This window comes from Ambystoma mexicanum, chromosome 1p, assembly GCF_040938575.1.
Source record: "Ambystoma mexicanum isolate Mex_15411 chromosome 1p, UKY_AmexF1_1, whole genome shotgun sequence".
Classification (NCBI taxonomy): Eukaryota; Metazoa; Chordata; class Amphibia; order Caudata; family Ambystomatidae; genus Ambystoma; species Ambystoma mexicanum.
Window position 1 is genome coordinate 106,661,938 of NC_090921.1, and position 21,337 is coordinate 106,683,274.

Consider the following 21,337-nt stretch of genomic DNA (forward strand, 5'->3'; position numbering starts at 1 on the left):
TTCTAAGCTGACAGGGGATCCTTGAAGGTTTACCCTTACATCTGGGATCTCCTTTCACGTGGTCACCAGACCCACAAATCACACATTTCCCAAATGTCTTTTGGAATGGGGTTTCTGATAAACCTCCCTCTGGTTTGGGCACAAACTGGGAGCTTATGAAAAGCAAAGATGCAAGCAACTCTGCAAAGGGCAGCCAATGCAAATCTCCAGCGGGAGACGACAAGCTACACACAACAAGAGGCAAGTACCCTTAGTTAGACAGTACCTTAGGTCTGAAGAAAAGGGTCCATCTGGCTTCTTTTTCTGTTGCAGTCCTGCAGATCCTGTGTTCCTGGGCCTCAGTTGTGGGGACAAGAAGAAGGACGTATAGGGACGCCTGCACTGCAGTTTGAAGGTCGGTGGCAGCAGTGTACTTGCACCAGATCGGCGGCACTTCGCGGTTTCAACTACTGGCAAATAGCACCACAGCGGTTATTGGGCACCTTTTGGGCACCCCTTGCTTCTAGGGTCCAGCACTCTGTTAAGGTGGCTCAGGCTTGGGTCACCTTGCTTCGGGAGGGTCCTCAGGATCTTCCTGGAGCTTGGGTCTGGCTTAAAGACGATGCACTCGTTTCTGGTGTTCCTGTCCCCTGGCACTCGGTTCCAGCTGTTGCGAAGAAGTACAGCCAGCAGTGAGAGGGGTTCTAGTCAAGTTTGTCTTGGGGTCAGTTGGTCCCACCAACCCAAGGGAAGAAGTCGTCTGTTCTGGGCTTCTCTAGTCGATAAGAACATTGGAGCTTCAGCAGGGCTTCACCGGGCAAACCAAAGGTCCATCAGGATGCAGCAAGCTTCTCTTCTAGTTGCTTCTTCGGTTCCTTCGTCCAGTGGTCGACTCTGCCTTCCTGGAAAAATACCTCACTTTTATGCAGGTTTCTCCCATTCATTTGCAGCCTAGCTGTCAGTCGTCACACAGCATGGTGGCTGTCCTCCAAGGACAGCCAGCTAGCCAATCACCTTTGGGTGCATTCCTGTAACCAAGAATACTTAGCACAGGGAGTTTCAGAAACCTCCCTCGCTTCCTGCCCTGCCTGACACGCTGGAGCGAGAGTCTGGCTTCACCTGTGAATACCGCCAAAGACAAACCGAACAAAGGGACCAAACCTGGTTTGGCGCGCATAGTAAAACCCGAGAAAGACCTTGCAAGCAAGATATGGCGAAAAAAGACAAGGCAATTTTGACAATGGGCAACCATGGGTGCAATACTGCAGCTGAGAATTCAGCCTGCAGTAAAAACGCACAATGGTAGGAAAATGTAAACCACTGTCACCAGCCATTAAGTACAGTGATGGAAACATAAAAATGTTACATGAGAAAGTAGACAAAAGGGGATACTAAGTAGCCCCCCCCCAGCACACCACATTAATATGGTGTGGGCTGGGTCTACAAAGAGAAAAAGGTAAGTAAAATAATTTCACTTTACTACTCTTGGAAACAGTTGGTTATCCAAGATAAGGTATTTAAACCTTGAGAGATATCCAAAGGACTTCTGCGACTGCACACTGAAGGTGCTGTGTGTCACAATACAAAAAGTGCTGCCTGTGGAGTTTGTCAGACTCCAAAACCAAAAGAGAGTCAAAATCAGATTAAAAAATAAGAGCGACATACTCCAGGATTAAACGCAAGTCCTAAAGTCCAGCAAATGAGCTGGGGGTCTCTAATGTACAAGGGAATTAGCATAGAAATGAGAATTCTCCCTAACAATGTATATTAAAATATATATTTTATATATTTTTTATTGTGCATTAGTTGAATTTCAAAACACTTTAAGCACATTTAATATCAAATTCGACATAATATCAATACAATACTGTCGGGATGCGCATTGGCCCCCGCAGGGGGTGATGGGCGCACCTGGGTTTGGGGGCTCCAAGAGCCGAGGCAGCGGACCGGCCGCTCCTCTCGCGGCGGTCGCCTGCGCCGGCAGCGGGGAAGCCCGAGCCGATGCTCGGCGACGCGGCGTGTCACCGTTGCACTTACCTGCCGGAGGGCGGGCCGTTGCTCGGGGACGCGGCGCGTCGCTGCCGCATTCGCCCGTGGGAGATCCCAGACCTAGGGACGGGAGGGGAACGGAGACCCTCCCTGACAAGAAAGGGGGGCGACCAGCCCTTCAGCGTGCCGCGGATCGCGGCTGGAAGACGCCTGGAGCCAGGGCCCACCCATACCCAACGCGACCATATTTTGGGTCACGTGATTGCCTCAACAGTTCCCAGCGGATTGGATGGGATCATGCAGGCACGGCAGCCTTTATGGGAGGCGGGTCAACCCGGCAGTAGCCAATAGGATGCCGGCTGGTCAGGGCTGATGGCGATTGGTGGGGGCTTGATGCTAAGGTAGCCCATAAAAGCCCGCCAAAAGAAACTGACGAGGTTCTCTCATTTTTCAGGGAAGGAACGAAGAGGAGGAACGAAGGCCAGAGTGGTGGGCCTATCCAGGCACCACGATATAGAATAATCTTGAGGACTGCCTCACCATATTCTGAAGGGATCAAACCCTGGTGAAGTGAACCAGAGGACATTATGTTTTGATTTGTTAAGGACCCTTTATCCAGTTGGAATAAATATAATTCTCAGCACCTGCCTGTCTCCTGAAGGTTATTTCCCACAAATACATATAAATATAATTAATCATAAAATGACCAAACAAATAGTCCATCATAAAAAAGAAATGCCAGTATTTACATTGTTTTTCTCGACTGCTTAATATCATACTATCTGAACATTTCCTCCTTAATGTTGTTTCTCTGATTCATCCCTTGTGATTCTCTTCCAAATATAAAAAGCAGTAGCATTTATTACAGTTGCTTCGGCCCCCATCAATTTGGCCCAAAATTGATCCCCACTTATGTTTTCCAGGGAGCTGACCAATTTTCCATACCTTCTACTATAAAGACTCGACAAAGCTCCACATGCGGTCAATATGTGACGATTAGTTTCGAGTTCAAGATTACAGCACCTACACATCCCGTCCTGTGCGGAGTTGTTCCTCCATTGACTAGTGAACTCTTTGGTCCGCAAGATGTTTAGTCGAAGTTGCATTGTGAATCTCCTCCGCTCAGGACTAGACCATTTAGTTAGGTGGATGTGAGGCCTTCCGACCCTGAAACTCTGGGATGAGTATTCCCAATCTCTTGAGGCTGTGGAGTTTATTAACACCATTAGCTATGGCGCATTCCTGTGCCTTTCTCTTAATTACTCTTTTGTAATCTGGACGACACTCTCGCATCTCCAATTGGAGACCCAATTCAGCCAGATATTTATTAGCATAGGTGTTGTAACAGATTTTATGACACAGGACACACCAGCCAAGGACGACTTCCACTGACCAGGAATGTGGCGCACAATAAAAATGCCTCTATTTTTATTTGAACCCTGGGTTTGAGAGTCTTGGGAGTGATGTCCTCTTCGGAGCCCCTCTGTTTCATAGAAAACTGGATCGGAACAGCAGTGGTCCCTTCAGTGTTGCAAATGATCTGCAGGCGTCTTTGGTAGTCTTCTTCTTTGGTTACTTCTGTTTTCACTGGTAGACTTGCTTTTCACTCCAGAAGCCTCACTTTTTGTACAGTTTCAGCACTCGCTCCTCTGCAATCTCTCTCAGCATTTTACAGAAAGGGGCGGTTGGCTGTCCAATCGTGAGTGCTGGACCAGATACTCTGGCAGACAAAGGACAGTGGGGTGGAAACATCCTCCCACACTTCCTGCCTGCCCAGACACACTGGAGCCTTGTTTGGGGATACCTAATGGGTTAAAAAAACACACACAACACCACACCTCCCCCTCCCAGAATGGTAGAAAAAGGGCTGACCAAGAACAACCACGCTAGTAATGGTGACCAAAAAAAAGGGAGGTCCCATGTTGGTACTTCGGTGCCCCTATTGTGCACTACCGTAACTATGAACATAGCCTATGGCATAAAAAATACCCAAGTGTGTAGAACATGTCCACTGCCACCAGCCATAACTACGTGATTGTATGTGACTACTAAAAGTTACAGGAGCAGAGAGAAGGGGGATACTAAGTAGCCCTTTGGCACTCCACAGAGGTGTTTGTTGGGAGAGCACTTAGGCTACGAGTTCTCTCCATGTAAATACTTATTTCAGAGTCTGGACAAGGACATTGCAGATTGTACATAGTTGTTTGCTTTTGCCTTTACTGTAATCTTCACTGTCAATGTCATTGTCATTCTAAGAACTTCCATGCTTGACTACAGTTTCCATGTATACATGTTTGGGTTTGGAATGTTGGGAAGTTGAGGGGAGTAGTTCTTGAGTGAGTTGGTGGATGGCTCACAGGCTGGGGGTTTGTTTTACCTTACTGCTCCAATAAATTCCGTTAAGCCCTTTCTCCAGTGTGGCCTCTAATCTGTGTGGCACCCCTCTACAACACACTGGCGACGAGGATCAGGCTAGACAAACCCCCAGCGGCTTTGCATCCAGGCAGGACCGAGTGTGTAGAGTTGTGAAGGCGGGCGGTGTGCGCAGCAACGGAAGGTTTGGGCAGCAACGGAAGCTGGCGAACACCCGTGTTTCCGACGGAAGGCTGGAAGTCAGCGTGAGCCCTTGAGGTCGCCGCGTTGGAGCGTAACGTCATTGCGGTGAAGTGGGCTGATGAAGCCTCCCTTTTTTTTTTTTTTTAAACGTACTTGGTTGCATCGGGCGCAGAGTGAAGCCATCTCTCGGTCTGTATGGAAGGCACCACAGGCAAAATCACTTGGTCACGCTTGAAAGGGCGTTACGTCCATGAAGCCCTGAAGCGTGTCACGTGTGGATGGCAGCCTTCAGTGAATCCGGCTAGGGCACGGCAGCGTGCCTCGCGGCAGCCTTCTCCATCCAAGGAGAAGCACTTCTGAGTTGGTCGCCTGTTCCAACCCAGTCCTGTAGGGCACCTGGACACAAGCTCCCTAATCCTTGTCACAACGACGGTGAGTAAAATTGCATGCAGAGCACGTGTGGTGAATGATCTGTAACGCCAACTGCAGCTAAACGAAGTGGGGACCGCCCAAGGCACCGCGTGCCATAGGTCGAGACTCTGATGCCAACCAGTCTAATCAGTTTGAGTGGGGGATATTTGGAGTCACAGCCGTGGGGTTTGTGGAAGTATGTTTAGTACAAGTCAAAGCGCTGCTGTACACAGACTGGCAAAGAGAGCGCTGTTTAGTTAAGTTAGCCCATTTCCTATGAGAGGACCGGCTCACCTACACTGGTGAACCCAACCATATTCGGATTGGCAAATATTTTCCTGTGGTGACTAGTGCAACATGGCAAATATTCCAGCTCCAGTGTTTTTCTTGTCTAACCTAGGAGAGCCTCGAGTCAGATGGGCTGACTGGAAAAAGGGGTTCATAGTATGCCCGGGCAGCATTTGGGGCGAACTACTCTAATGAAAGAAAAGAAGCTCTTCTTTTCCATTGCTTGGGGATGCAGGTCCCTATGAGAAAACGCTTGCAAAACTTGACAAGCATATCACGGTGGAAGAAAATATTATATTAGAACGTTATAAATTTGCCAACAGAGACATGGCGAGAGCATTGAGAAGTTTGTAACAGCGCTTAGAGGTTTAGCAGTGAAATGCAGTTTCACTCACTGCCACGATGAACATTTGGGGGTCCAACTCATGATCAAGTGCGCCGACGACAACATTAGAAAGGAACTATGGGAAGCGCGAAATCCCACTCTTGACAAAGCTATAGAAATTGCGAAAATGGTGGAACACACAGAGAAATGTATCAATACCCTCCAATCTGATAACTGATAAAGGAGGTGATCAGACACGCGACAGATCTAAACTTGAGGGTCTTGTTCAAAACGTTTATAAAACACCATCAAAACAATTTTCATGTGACCTGTCCAAGAAAGTCGAGAGAAGAGGAGGGGAGCGAAGTTTCCAGACACAGAGGCGGGGGATGACCATGGGGGTTTTCAAAGGATCCCAGGTCGTTCTCAAGGGGTCTTGTTGGCATGTTTAGAGATTCCAGGGACACGTCCAACAAGAGGTGCTTCAGGTGTGGGAGCACCACACATTTTTCACTTGACAAGGAATGTCTTGCGTGGCACATAATTTGTCATGAATGTGGCAGGAAAGGGCACTTAGCACGATGCTGCAAGAATTCTACTGCTGGTCAAGTCAATGAAGTGAGTGGGTATGATGACATAGTTGATGCTGATTGAGCCAGCAGGGAGATTGTGTTTTCTGTCAAAGCTGTAGCAGGCCAAGTAAAAATCCCGAAACCTTATGCCGAGGTGATAAATCATCTGCGTGCATCGTATTGACGGAAATGGTGACGCTGGAATATGAAATCCTGCCCATTGAATGTAAAATATACTTAAGCTGCTTAACACTACATTTGAAATTAGTTAATGCCCCAGGGGACTCACTGCTGGGATTAATTCTAGCAGCATACACAACTAGAGCGGGTCTCGTGCCTCGGAGTACCATCGCAAAGGCTTGTGGCATAGCAGAAAAATGGCTGCACTTAGCGCCTGGGCTTGCATTGGTTCTACCATTGATAACCTTCAAGAAAACTATGAAGGGCATTTTGACCGGATACGGGTTCGAACAATCTCTGCTTAACCTTAGCAGGAAAAGACATGGGAAAGACTTTGTGTCCTACATGCTGAAACGACAACTCGCTCCATTCTATATCCAGCAATTTGCTGGCAATTACTCTTACGTCCCGTCCCCTTTACTCCATACTGTATGGGCGTCCCTTCCAAGGGACGGGAGACAGAACCTTTTTCACCAAAAAAAACATTCTTCCCCTTTAAATTTAGAGGCGCTCAGGCCAAGGAGCATGCGCTGCCCTGACTCCGCTCTCCGGCGCCGCACCCCAGACCCCTTTTCCGCGTCGACAGGCACGGGCCGAATTCACCAGCACTCCTGGGTTTGGGTCGGCCATGTAATTCCATGCGCGGATACTTCCTGTCTTTTTGTCTTATCTATCATTCAGTTACTCGGTCTTCAGGCGTCACACTCCTACCCGGCGCATGTCATGCAGGGTTCAGCAGGTGTCCATCCTGCAACAGGCTCTTCCCAACTTCAGACCCTCACGCCCTCTGCCTACGTTGCCTTGGCCCAGACCACAGTTGGCAATCATGTTCGGTGTGTGACTCGCTGTCCTCGAAGGCGCTGAAGAACAGACTAGCCAGGTGGAGTGAGCTCTTCCAGAGGTCGCCTCCAGAGGATCTCAAGAACTTTGTGAAGCATCTAACCAGGCCCAAGGTAGGGCCAATATTTTCCAGCGCATCCCGCAAGGGGGCCTCCTTCCCAGGGACTCTCCCGCACGGGAGGGACTGGCCAGGTCCTTCTAACGGCAGGTGCCCCGAGGCTGCTACAGCTACCGGCCTTCGGGTTGAGTGGTCCTCGGATCCTCCCGGGCGCAGTGTCGGGGGACCGGAAGGTTCTTGTACCGGGTCTATGTCCTTTTACCGGCAAAATGGCCGAGGGGCTACCCCCTAACACCAGCAATACGCCCGGGGGGCTACGCCCTAATATCGGCAATACGTCCGAGGGGCGCATAAACGCAGCTCTACCGACCCCCGGGACAAGGGTCTTACACCTACCGGGCCGAGGAGCAGGGTAGGCCTCGTGATCCACACGCAAGAGCCTTGGGCAAGGTCGGGCCCAGCGGGCTGAGCAACACGTCGCAGGCACGTGGCAGGCAGCTCGACAAAATGGCCAATGCGCCAGAAAGCGGCACCCGTCTGACACCATTCCACAAATCGGCGAAGAACGAGTGTCAAAGTGGGACTGGCCTCAACCAGGTACGTGGCCTACAGTCTACCCTTCATTTGCGCAGGGCAACTTTCCTTTAAGTCCTTATGGACAGGGTACGCAACGGCTCCAGCAGCCCCCTGCTACCCTGTCGGTACCCTCTGCCACCTCTTTGGCCAGTGAGGAGGTGCTCTTCGAGACGTTTCTCGGCCTCATGATGTCGCCTCAGATGGGGTTTTATCATCAAGGACGCAGTCGGGTAAGTCCTCCCCACCATCCTAGAGGCACCACAGAATCCTTCATCAGGCCCCCAGGTCCCAGTGCAGCTGCCTCCTCCGGCTCCACAGCCAACTCTGCTACCTCCGCTTCCTCACCTTACGGCTGCGGTCCCTGTATCCCAGCCTCCGCCGCCATCTACGCCTCCTCCACAAGATCTTCCAGATCCGCAGGATACGGACGTGGAGGAGGATCTGGACACGCAATCCTCAGCCAGGGCCTTCCATGAACATCTTGGCCTGGCAGAGTACCTGGGCCTCTCCCAACCCGAGGACGAACAGCCGGCAGAGGGGGTTCTGGCTGAAGTCCTCACAAGACGCCCCTCTGCCAACACAGAGATTCCACTGCAAACCGATGTAGTCTCCCTGGCCAAAACTGGCCAAGAAGGGTCGGCTCAAGCCCCACTCAGTCCAGCCGGTCAACCGAGGCCTGGACGCCAAGTACAGGCAGATGGAGTGGGATAAACTCTTGCTCTTGACCCATCCTCAGCCACTCTCCTCGGTGATCACTATACTCCAAGCCTGTCATCCTCTGCCTCCTCCTCTGCGTGACTGCTAGGCAAGGAGGAGAAGATCTTGGAGGCGTACAGCAAGATATACTCCAACGCCTCCTTGCACCTGCCTCAGGCCAACGCATGCCATGCTGACTGCCGCCAACCAACGTTTATGGCGGGGGGAAAAAAAGGACTTCCACCTGGTACTCCCAACCCAATGCCAATCACGCTTTAAGGCGGGGCTAGCAGAAGCCAAGCTCGTGGCGCATGACCTCATGGAATCCACAGTGGCTCATATCGATACCTCAGGCCGTGCCATCTGCATTGCCGGGCAACGAAATTCAACCCTTATATCCAGGAGCGCATTCTAGATCTACCGTTCGAGAGGGGGGTCGGGGGGGCCTCTTCCACTCCTCTATGGACAAAAAGCAGCTCACAAACGGCAAAGTCTTTATCCATTCTTAAAAAGACCACGCCCAAATTGTACACCCAATCTCAGCAGCGCTCGGAAAAGGGTCGTACATATGGAGGGCTCCGCGGATTCCAGGAACGCAGATCCAGGCAGCCAGACAGCTCACGTCTCAGAACCGGTGCAAACAAAAGGGGGGACTGGGGGGAGAAGAGAGTAAGGGCTTTTTCCAGTCCCCTTCCTCAGCCTCAGTCTCCGAGGGAAAGAAGGCATGACACTCCCCTTCGGGTCCACGTGTCTCCAGTGGGGGGCAGGCTTGCTCTTCATTCACAATTCTGGTGCCAGAATTTCGAGGACCCCTGGATCCTCTCCGTAGTATCCACGGGCGACCGCTTTCCTATCCCAGCCTCTCCTCCCGCCACCCCTCCACTCCCACAGGTTGGGACAGCAACTCTTTTGGCAGAGATCCAGTCGCTCGTAGAGAGCCAGGCAGTGGAGGAAGTCCCAGCCTCCCAGCAAGGTTTTGGCTTCTACTCTAGGATTTTTGTCATTCAAAAGAACCAGGCGGGATTAGAGTTGTGTTGGACCTTTCCACCCTCAACCTCTCCTTACCCCTGCAAATATTCAAGATGGTTACACCAGCTTTTATAGCAGTGTCATTGGACAAGGGAGACTGGATGTGCTCCCTGGACCTGAAGAACGCGTACCTACACATCCTGATTTGGCAGCCCCATTGTTCTTTCCTATGGTTCAGGATCATGGGCTACCATTTCCAATACAAAGTCCTTCCATTTGGCCTCAACTCGGCCCCCAGGGTCTTTACCAGACTCATGAACACTGTAGCAGCCCTCCTCAGAGCCCAGGGCCTCCACATCTACCCATACCTTGACGACTGGCTCGCCAGGGCTACATCTCCGGAAGCGGTTCACCACTCTTCCCATGCCCTTATGAATACACTGCACAATCCTGGGCTTCTCGCTCAACCTCAAGAAGTCACAGCTGCTCCCTACGAAGACTCTGATATTCCTGGAACTCATTTGGGACACGTTCTCCGAGAGGGTGTGGTTTCCCGTCGGAAGACAATATCTCTGCCATCAATAGGGCCACCGCCCACTTCCTCAGGAGAGAGGGGACCTCGGCATGGTGGTACCAACCTCTCCTGGGTCTACTGGAGGCAGTCCTGTTAGCTGTGCCGCACACAAGACTAAGGATGAGAAGCATTCAGCTGCACTTCGTGGCCTCATGGAATAAACATTCCTCCATCTCTCCACCCGGACCTAACTTGGTGGTCCATGGACTGTAACCCTTTCGGCTGCCCTGTCTGCAGGTCTCCATCACCGCAGTCTCCTCGCTCGAGGGTTGGGGAGCCAACCTGGACGATCTCTCGGTCCACAGCACCTGGCTAGCGCTCATGGCATACCTACCACTTTTCAAGGGAAAGGTTGTCCTCATCCAGACACAACTCTACCAGCATGTACTACGTCAACAAGCAGGGAGGCACCAGATCCCCCTTCTCTGTGCAGGTTGGCGATCAATGGGCCCTGGAAAACGACATATACCTCTCGGCAGTCCACCTCCTGGGGTAATCCAACCTGGAGGCGCAGGCTCAGCAGGCTGGGAGCAGACAATTACGAGTGGCAGCTAAACAACCTCGTTATTCAGGAGATCTTCAACAGGTGGGGTCATCCCCAAAAGGATCTCTTTGCCACCTGGCACAACAATTGGTGCCCCAGTTCGCATCCTGGCAGGGTCAGGGCCCCAGCTCTCTGGGCGATACATTTCACCTCCAGTGGACCGGCATGAAAGCCTACGCCTTTCCGCCTACCCCCCTGATCCACAGGGTAATTTGCAAGATCAAGGAGTCTCGCCGACTGCATCATTCAAATAGCTCCATGGTGGCCGACCAGGCCATGGTTTTCCGAACTACTCCGCCTCTCGGAGGTGCCCCCGATATACCTTCCGACGGGCCCAGCACATCTTCTGGCACAGAAGGGGAGCAGGGTCATACACCCCGCACCAGCGAAACTAGCCCTCCCAGCGTGGTACCAGGGCAGGTAACGCTGCAGCACCTTAGCCTTTCACAGGCCAATCTGGAGATCATACAGGCCGCCAGGCGCAAGAACACCAGGGCCCAGCACAAAAGCAAATGGACCAGCTTCTGCCACTGGGCAGACTCCAGGGGAATCGACCCCTTGGCCTGCAATTTGGACGACGTGCTCTCCTTTTCGGCACACCTCGCTCATTCGAGCGTACAGGTGGACACCTGCTGCACATACCTTGCAGCCATTGGGGCTTATAGGAACTCTGAGGAGGGCGTCTTTTCCTCCTCCAACCCTATAGTCAGGAAACATCTGACTGGTCTCGTCAGGCTCTACCCCCCCCCCCACCCCTGTCAAGAAACCGCACCCGGTGTGGGACCGTAACAGTCTTGGGCGCCCTGGCGCACAAACCATTTGAGCCAATGGCATCCGTGGACATCAGGCTGGTCACCATCAAGACGGGCTTACTAGGCAGCCTTACCTCGGCTCGCAGAGTCAGCGAGATCCAGGCGTTGGTCGCCTCTGAACCATATAACACCTTTCACAAGGACAAGGTAGTCATGCGGACGCACCTGGCATTTCTGCCCAAGGTTCCATCTGCATTTCACTTGAACAAAGAAATAGTCCTTCCTACGTTCTTTCCCGATCCCAAGTATGAAGCACAGAGTGCGCTGCACTGCCTGGATGTCAGGCATGCCCTAAAATTCTACTGGACAGCACCAAGGGCTTCCGCAAGTCTGATGCTCTGTCAGTTTCGGAGGCTCGAGGCCAGCTATCGGGCCTATAAGGCCTCCATATCCCGCTGGATGGTCTCTGCCATCAAGGAAGCGTACGAGGGTAAAGCACAATCCGCTCCCGGCCAACATACATTCCCACGCAGTCAGGGCCAAGGCAACGGCATCACATTCTAGCGCCATGTCCCTTGGCAAGTCATAAGCAGGGCGGCCACTTGGACATTTCCCTCGGCTTTCTGCAAGCATTACTGTTTGGATGCCGGCTCTAGATCTGATGCGGCTTTCGGACAGGCGGTTCTCAGGAACTTATTTGCTTAAGGAGGGTCTCCTCTCCACCCTGGGACTAAAATCATTTGTAATCGCTCATACCGTATGGAGGAAAGGGGAACGGGACGGAAGAGTAATTATAAGTTACTCACCGTAGTGACTAACGTACTCTTGGTCCATAGTCCCCTTTTCTCCATACGTCCCACCAACCTCCCCCCTAATAATGTCATTAGGTAATGCTAAATCAATTGTCGCAGCGTCAGTGGAGACTGAGGTTTGGCGCCGGAGGGCGGAGTCAGGGCAGCGCATGCTCCCTGGGCTGTGTTTTTTTCTGGTGAAAAAGGTTCAGTCTCCCGTCCCTTGGAAGGGATGCCCATACAGTATGGAGGAAAGGGGACTATGGCCTATAAGAGTATGTTACACACTACGGTGAGTAACTTATAATTGCTTGCTATGGGACTACTTGAAATTTAATGTTGTCAAAACAGGGGTATTAGAGGGGAGTATCTGGTCCCAAACAACGGGAATGTGAAGGGATTGTCATCTGTGTAGGGACAATGAGGTGGAATCAGTAAAACATCTTCTATGTGAATGTGCATCACTTGCTGCTGAGGGTTAGTGTCCTACGTTCGGTGGGAGTGAGTGGGGACCTTAACCCGGACATGATATGGGATGAATTCATGCAAGGGAACAATCGGGAGCACATTGTCTTCTTCATGCTGCTGTGGAGAAAAATCACCTGTTATTTTTCAAATTTGAAACTAAATTTGGTGGCCTAAGCAACCAGAATGCATTTAATGGATTATGCATTCTGTTAGTTTTCTGTTTTGTTATGTAATGGATTTTAGGTTGGAAATACAGTATTTTCAATAAGTGTATTGGGGTAAGTACCTGTCATAGAGTCAAACACATTCATAAAAACAAAACGCAACACAATGCTTGAAGGTACACCAACCAAAGCATAAACCTAATCTAGAATACAGTAATTCTCGGGCAGTTAGTACTTATCAAACACATTTAGTATAGGACATCATGATTATGATTGGTTATTTATAACGCGCTTCATACCCAGAGGTTTCTTAGCACGGACCCGGGGATCGAACCTGTGTTGCGCCGCGTCGTCTTGCTTCCAAAGCGGGCGCGTTGCCCCTGAGCCATCATCCTCCCAGTCCTATTCATGGGGCATAAAACCATAAGTTACTTTCCAATTACTTTCAGTAATACAAGGGTAGTAGTCAGTCCTGCAGTGACCCTCAGCAAATAAATCACTTAATCAACCAACCCTGTTGCCAGGATACTTTTCTGAATAGTGGAACACAGATTCGAGCAACATTAAATACCTGTAACTACATTTATGATAACCGACAGTTATACTAGGTGACTAAGACCTGTTGGTGTAATATTCAATTACAGTTGCTTTTCAGCTCAGTGCAACACAGTCTAAGATGAGCAATAACATATTACACTATTTTAGGATGGCTCACAGCTAACTCAAGGGAAGTAAAACCTATACACTTTTTTTTTAAAAGGAGCCATCAGTAAATTAAAGGGAAGTATAACCTAAACAGACTTATTCTGGACAGTCTAGCAAATCTGGGGAAGCAAGACCCATTTGGAGCACTCATTCCTTTATATCATTACAGGAATAGTAAAGTGAAACAAACGGCATGCCTTTTGGGGAATAGGCACAACCAATTCACAGGTGAGCAACTTAACCTGACATATACTTTCTCTTAGAATGGGAAAACCGTTTCTAAGGAAAGTGAGACTTTACATATACTTTTCAGAATGGCAGAACACTTTCAAGGTAAGTAAGGACTTTTGTAACTGTTCACGCTAAGAGCTACAGTTATCAATGCCCTCTTTAACAAGTCAACTTCTCAACACTTTTTTACTTTTCTAGGCAGACCCCCTTAATTGTCCAGCCCTTAATTATCCAGCCCTTCCCTATCCTATGGCATGAGTTCTCAAAGAGGGACTCTAGTGGTCTAGGATCCAGCTGTAGGCAGGGTGAGATGGAGCTCAGTTGCAGGCAAAGTCTGAGTTCCCGAGGAAGACTGTTCAAACAAGTAAGTATTCCACTTTTCAAAGTTAGTTGAGGCTCCAGGGACTTCAGAGAAGACGCCCTAGGAGGATTCCAGCAGTGAATCTGGGTAAACTGGACAAGAGGCCTCCCAATCACAGGAAACACCCCAAAGCTACACAGGAATCACAAAAGCTTAAGCTAAGTAAATACCCCAGCCAACACAGTACCTCAGCACAGAAGATTTGCAGCAGGAAGACTTCAGAATTTGCAGCCAAAAACCTGGAATTCCTTTATCACTATCATTGTATGCTAATTCCTGGTCTGCCCGACCTTCGCCTGTAAATGCAACGTACCCATTTGTGCCCCTGCCAATTGTTGATTTTGCCATGCCTGCACTTGCTAATGCCCTTGAGGCCCAGGCCCATGATTCTGCAATGTATGCATCTGTGCCACCACCAACAGTTGAATCCGACACTGGCCACCCAATCCATTGGCCACACCCTTCGCCTCACTAAACCAGGCAAACTCGCAACCCCACCCTTCAGCTGCGCCCTCATCAACTTGATCGCTCCCATCCCATGCCTTTGACGCACATGACCTAATCACCAGCCGCAATCTTTGTCTCTTAATAATTAGCAAAACCTGGCTCCAAGAAGCTTCCGGCCCAGCCCTAGCCCTAGCAATCCCTCCTGGCTACACACTTTTCAGGCAAGACCGCCCCCACTTGAAAGGAGGTGGGGTTGCTCTCATAGCTAAAGAGACCATCCCGATAAAGGTGGACAGTGAATTTGGGAACAGCGGCTACCTTCTCCTCAAGGTCAACCTCTCCCCTAACTTCGCCATTGCCCTCCACATCGTCTACCGCCCTCCAGAGCCAGTCAGACTTCCAAGATGCCCTCACACGCACCCTTTCCAACAATCAAATAAAATCCACTAAGGCCATCCTCCTAGGAGACATCAACCTCAGCCTCAATGATCCTAACCACTCTCAAAAACATTATCCACTCTAGGCTTCAAACGGACCATTACAGAGCCTACCCACATCAAAGGCTGCACCCTCAATTGTATTGCCCACCACAAATGCCCTCTCTCTATCACGGCCATCTCATCTCTCCCATTCCTTGGTCAGACCACCATGCCATCCTCTTTGATCTGAACACTGCCAATTGGACCCCAAAGCTAGAGACTCCCCTCCCCTCAAAAGGAGCTCCAGTCAGCTCGCCAAAGAGAGGCTCACACCATACCTCTCAGTGCCTGCCCTCAGACCCCCAATTGCCAGTCACCCTGAAACTCTTGCAAACACATTCAACACCCTCATCACCCAAGCTGTAGACCCCATTGCCCAACTCCCCCTAAGGAAAGCCAAGCGCATTAAGCACACCAATGCCTGGTTCTCCCCTGGGCTTCTTGAGCTATGCACAAGAAAAAGGGCAGCCTTCTCCTCCCGGAAAGCCAACCCCAGTGACCCCTCCAAACTAGCATTCCACAAAATTTATATAGAATACAAATCGGCCATAATCGGAGCCAAAGCCACCTCCTTCAGCAATAGGATAGCCAACGCAAAGTCAGACACCAAAGAAATATTCTCCTTTTTCAGGGAGCTGGAAACACCCACTCCCCCGCCAACTCTCACCAAGGACAAAGACTGGTGCAACAACATCCAATCTGCCATGCTAGACAAACATAACACACTTAAAAGCAAAATCCTCACCCACCAACAATCCCTCAACCACCATATAGCTTACCTCCAAAACATCATCCCCTGTGACTACCCTTCCTTCGCCTTTAAGGAAGTCAATGAGCAGGAAGTCATCTCCCTCAAGTCCATCAAACCTTCCAATTGTAAAGGGGACGCCTGCCCTGCTCAACTCATTAAAGAGTGCGCTTCAACCTTTGCCCCTTTCTTAACGGCTTTTATCAACGCCTCCTTCGCCACTGGCCATGTCACCACCTGCCTTAAGGAAGCAAAGGAACGCCCTATCCTATAGAACCCATCGCTCGACCCAACCAACCTAGGGAACTACAGACCTATCACCACAGTCCCTTTTTCTTAAAAGTCCTTGACAAGGCAGCCTATGTGCAAGTACAAAAATTCCTTGAAGCGTACAACCTTCTCGGTCTCCGGCAGTCAGGCTTACGTCCGGGCCATGGCACCGACACCGCACTATTAGACCTCAAAAATCAAATGAGGCCATCAGAGACTCTGGCAAACCAGCCCTTCTGCTCCTAGACCTGTCAGCGGCCTTTGATTTTGCCATCATCTCTCCTCCGCTGTAAAATTCTCACCTATGGCTATTGGATCACCTCCTTTCTCCAAGAAAGAGTTCTGACATTTTTTTTTGACCAGTCCTGCACCTACCCAAGCCTCCTCAAATGGGGAGTCCCACAGGGCTCTTGTATCTGCCCGACCCAGTACAACATTTTCACAAGGCCGCTGTTCAACATCCTTGACTCACTAGGTATCACATACACCAACTATGCTGATGACACTCAGGTCCTCATCCCCCCTCACCAGTGATTGAGTCTGATACGGAAACGCACACCAACCAGCAGCCCGGGTTTTTACTGTATGTATTGTCACGACGACAATGTGTCTCCTTCTAAGCCTCTGCTTGTAGCCTTTTCCAGCAGAAAGTTCTTAGCAGCAGAGTTCTTTGCTGTTGGTTACATGTCTTTATAACAGATTAATTAGTAATCAATGAAAATATAACAACAAAAAATGACATCTTTTTTTTGTCTTTTCTTTGGGGGCTGGGTTGGGTCCCTGTTAGGGAGATTTCTCAGAAATGTGACAATTCCCTCTACCTTAGAGACCCCCAGCAACTTTGCTGGATTTTGAGGACTTGACTTTTTTAACCTGGAGAGAGCGAGACCCTTTTTTTTCCCCACACTCATGTATTTTAATGTGACTTTTGTACTCGGTTTCCTTTGGTTGTGGAGTCTGACAAACTCTATAGGTACCATCTTTTACATTGTGGCACACAGCACCTTTAGTGCAGTGACATAGGGAAGTCTTAGATTTCCCAAGGTTTTAATACCTTCTCTGGGATAAACTACTGTTCCCCAGAGCAGTAAAGTGAAATTGACTTTACTTCAATTTGTAACTTTCTAGACCTAGCAAACACTATCTTACAATAGGGTGCTGGAGGGGTTACATAGTATCCCCGTTTGTCTAACTTCTCATGTAACAATTTTTGTTACCCTTTCCTCACTGAATGGCTAGTGGCAGTGGTTTTCTTTTTACTACCGTGGTGTTTACCGCGGTCTGTGTTCGCAGCTGCACTAAAGCATCAAAGGGTGCCATTTTTGTCAAAACGGCCCTGGTCTTCTATTTTCGCCATTTCTTTGTGGAAAGGTCCTTCTTGAGATTTACTCGGCGCACCAAGCCAGGTTTGGTCCCTTTATCCGTTTTGCCTTTGGCGGGATTCACAAGTGAAGGCTGCCTGGGGTAGGCAGGAAGTGAGGGAGGTGCCCAGAACTCCGTGTGCTTAGTCTCCTAGGAGACCCAAATGCACTCTGTGATTTGGCTGGCTGACTGTCCGGTAAGGACAGCCACCCTGCCTGGTGAGTGACAGCCAGGCTGGAATGAAAGGGAGAGAACTGTATAAAAGGTGACTCTTTTGGCTTGGAAGCCAGTCGACCACTGGAAGAAAGAACTGAAGAAGAACTTAAAAAGGACGCCTGCTGCATCTCCTGGACCGTTGGTTTGCCCGGTCAAGCCCTGCTACAGTGCCGAACAGCCAAGTTCGAATCGACATCTCGTAGCTAGTTGAATTTCCACAGAATTGCTGCTGGAAACCGTAGAGCCAGGGAGAGGAACACCAGTTTGTGTGTGTTGCTTCGAAGTTGGCCAAGAGCTCCAGGAAGATCCTCCGGACTCCCAGGAAGCAGGACTGACCGAGCCTGAGCCCCCTCAACAGAGTGCTGGATCCCAGAAGCAAGGAAAGTCCATCTCGACAGCCAGGAACTGCAGTGTTGCTATTTGCGTTAGACGCGAAGAGCTGAAACACTGAACAGCCACTGAAAGTGAAGTTTGGCGGTTGCAAGTTTTGACCATCCCAGTGCATTGCAGGAGTCCCTCCAACGTCCTCCCTCAGGAACAGGAGTCATCTGCTGCATCGTATCTTCATTTTAAAGGTACTGTACAAAGTCTAAGAGAACTTGCTGTAGCGTTGCTTGAATCTTCTACTACTCACAAATCTAACAGCTTGTGGCCCTACATTGATTCATCTTTTTCGTCAAGATTTATGAAACATTGTGCAAATACTTTTCTACTTACCTTCAAAGAAGTGCTTCAGCCTATCTAGACTCTTGTTTATTGACTTTGGCTTAGCCTGTTTCAAGTGAATTATTCTTAATGAGGGATCTGAAAGTGCTTGCCTGCTTAGGAAATATTTGTGGTAACTTGTTTGCTGTAATCATCTTTTCATTTTGACTTGCTCTTAACTGTTTCTGAATGCCAACAATAGTACATTAATGTCAACAGCACCCTAGCAATTGAAGTCGCCTGTGGGTGTAGGTCTCTGCTGTATGCCATCCCAAATGGGTATTTACTGCTTCTGAACTAAGATTGTGTAATTTGGACGTATATTGGTGTGGTGTTTTACAGTGTTCCCTTCTGAAGAAGGCTTACTGGTAAATATGTTAATAATTGTTTTATCAAGAAACCCTGTAAGTGTTTGCTTGGATACTTGCCTCTGTGAACCTCTGTGTAACTCCCCTACAGCTCACATTGACCCCTCTTCAGATGAGCCTGGCTACTCGTCCACACTTCCAACCTGTGTAGTACAGACTTATACCAAAGGTTGGGTTGCTACTGGCAGGAGGTCAGGGTTGTTGTAGTGCATACAATCTTAACCTAACTGCTTCCCCCCAAAATTTGTCCCTTTATCCAACTCCCCACATACATTTTTTTAAATTTTTTATTTCTTTTGTTATTTTCATTCGTTATTTATTTTTCATTATAAAGACTATACCTTTGCTGTTCTAATTTTTGTGTGAGATCAAAACTTGTTATCCGTGCAAGATCGACTTGGGCCTTTCTTCCCTAGCGGGTTCTATTCTCTCTGGTGCTAGCGTTCAGGGGCGTGCCTTCAATTGGTGACCCCCAACGTGATCCTAGTGCCCCCTGTATTTGCAGAGGCTTCCAGGCCGCTTCCCCAGAAGGAGCCGTGCCCACCAGCACCCAATCCCGAAAAAACTTTTGTTCTTAGTGGTTTCGCACGATCCTTTTTAAGAGAAGACCTCTCTGCTCTTTGAAGCGTGGCGTGGCGCGGCTCCGAGGAGAGTGCAGGTCGGTATTGGAACCCTGTGACGGAGGAGTTCGGGTGAGCACGCACGGGTAAGCACGCACATGTGAGTAGACTCTTGTAAGAGATAACAAGTAGGGGACAGATGCATGGGGAAGTGTGAGGTGTGAACACGTCGAGGGCAAGGTCGTTGATATGACGTGGGTGTGGTTTGTTTTATTTCTTATTGGTGTTTGTATTGTAAAGAGATTATTTTGTAAGGCGTTATAAAGTAAGGCAGGAAGCCCCTCCTCGGAAGTGTAGGGAAGGTGGTACCACAATAAAATTATATTATTTAAGGTAGTGGTCTTGTCTAAGTAGTAGGCCTGGAATAAGTATTGGTTGTTATTTTAACTTATTATTTTAGTTCATTGTATTTTTATTTTATTAGGTTAAGAGCAGGCCTTAGAAAGGGCATTAAGTGTGTGTGTCGCGGCGTGCTGTGGCATTGCATGGTTGTGTGAAGTGTGTGTTTGGGGGGGGTGATTTTCCTTTTTGTTGCAGGCAGCGTGCGCGGCACATACGCAGGGCTTTGCCGGATTAAGACATACAGCACCAGCATGGTGGGAGGAATACCAATGGAGTATATGTACAAGGCCTTGCCATTGTATTGTGACAGGGTGGACAAATAGCATAACCAATGGATCTCTGAAACGAGAGGAGCAGGGGGATGCCCTGCCCATGGCCAGAGAAGGGCTCCCACAATTAGAGCATCTTGGAACACATGTCCATATTGTTAGTAGCGAAGTAGTGGGGAAACTGCTAAGGAAGAGAAAAGAAATTCTAGACCTCTGGCGAATGTTTGAGGAGACAGAGGAACAAGGAAACGGGGCTGGGGGCACAGATGCAGAAAGATGGAAAGTGCCAAAGGGAGAAGGAGAGGCTAGGGTGCCAGTGGAACGTGGGGGATTATAACTCTTGACCACGTATCCCACAGACGCGTACACAAATCCAGCCTATGTGTCCACTGTGATAGGGACCCCTTAAGCACCAGCAACACCACAGGCTACCGCTCCCGCATATGCACACCTGCCTGAAGTATCGGCTTCCGTGGGTGTCGGGTCGAGAGAGTTCGAAGATAGGTTGGCAGAGTTGCTAGCAGAGCTGAACAGGATGCAGGCAGCCTCGAGAGAAGTGGGGTATGTAAGGGTGTCTGAATAAGGACCTGGAGAATGGAAATTGGGACTTCTTTCTCAGGATGGATAATGAATAAGAAGCGTGTGTTGAGAAGGAGGGAAGTTAGGGTGAGTGGACATTCTTTGGACACGAGAATAGTGTTGGGGAAACTGGGAGGATGGCAACGGCACGTTTGAGGGGCAGGGTGAAGAAGGAAGGGGTGAAGAGGCGGCTGAGAGTACCCCCCCAAGTAGGCTTGTGGGGGTGGGAGGGCAGGTTGAGGTATGAGGTCGGCCGGTTGGTGTTAGCAAGGAAAAGGGGCATTATGAAGAAGGGTGTGGGAAGTGGGGCGATGATGCAGATGTCCCTCATACATAAGTGGGCAGGGAGGACACCGTACGTGCCCTGGCCCTAGATGGATAAAAACAACTTGATTAAGGCTCTCCCACAGCTCACATCAGTGGCAATTAAGTGGATATATGAGATTGAAAAGCAAACCGCAGGGGTACCCCTGGCAGTTGGTGATATCAAGAGCCTGATGGTCGCTTTAATTGGGGACCAGGCCAGGGATATGTGGATGAAAGCTGGGTATCCAGGAATAACCCTGTGGGATGATGCACACAACGGAGCAGCTTTCAACAGAATTGGAGCACAGGTGTGGGATGCCCTACGAGGCTTTCCCAGACACTCTTAATTTACAGTCCCTGATGCAGTGTACAAAGGGCAATGATGATGAGGACCCAGCTAAACGAGAAAACTGAAAAGGGCAGGATAACTCTAGCCTCTGGACCAGAGTGTTTTAATTACATAGAAAACCGGAAAAAGATTGTCCAGAGCAAAATATATTTGAAGAAAATGCGTATCAAAATTTATTGAAAGTGATACCAACAATTTAAACAATGGTGAGTCAATCACTAATAATTCAACACTAAATACAACACAAC

General features: G+C 49.5%; 1 protein-coding gene across 3 annotated transcripts in view; it reads left to right on the forward strand.

Moving 5' to 3' along the window:
• Window positions 1–21,337, forward strand: part of SENP3 (SUMO specific peptidase 3) — a 407,541-nt gene that overhangs the window by 305,263 nt on the left and 80,941 nt on the right. The gene's annotated exons all lie outside the window — the stretch shown is intronic.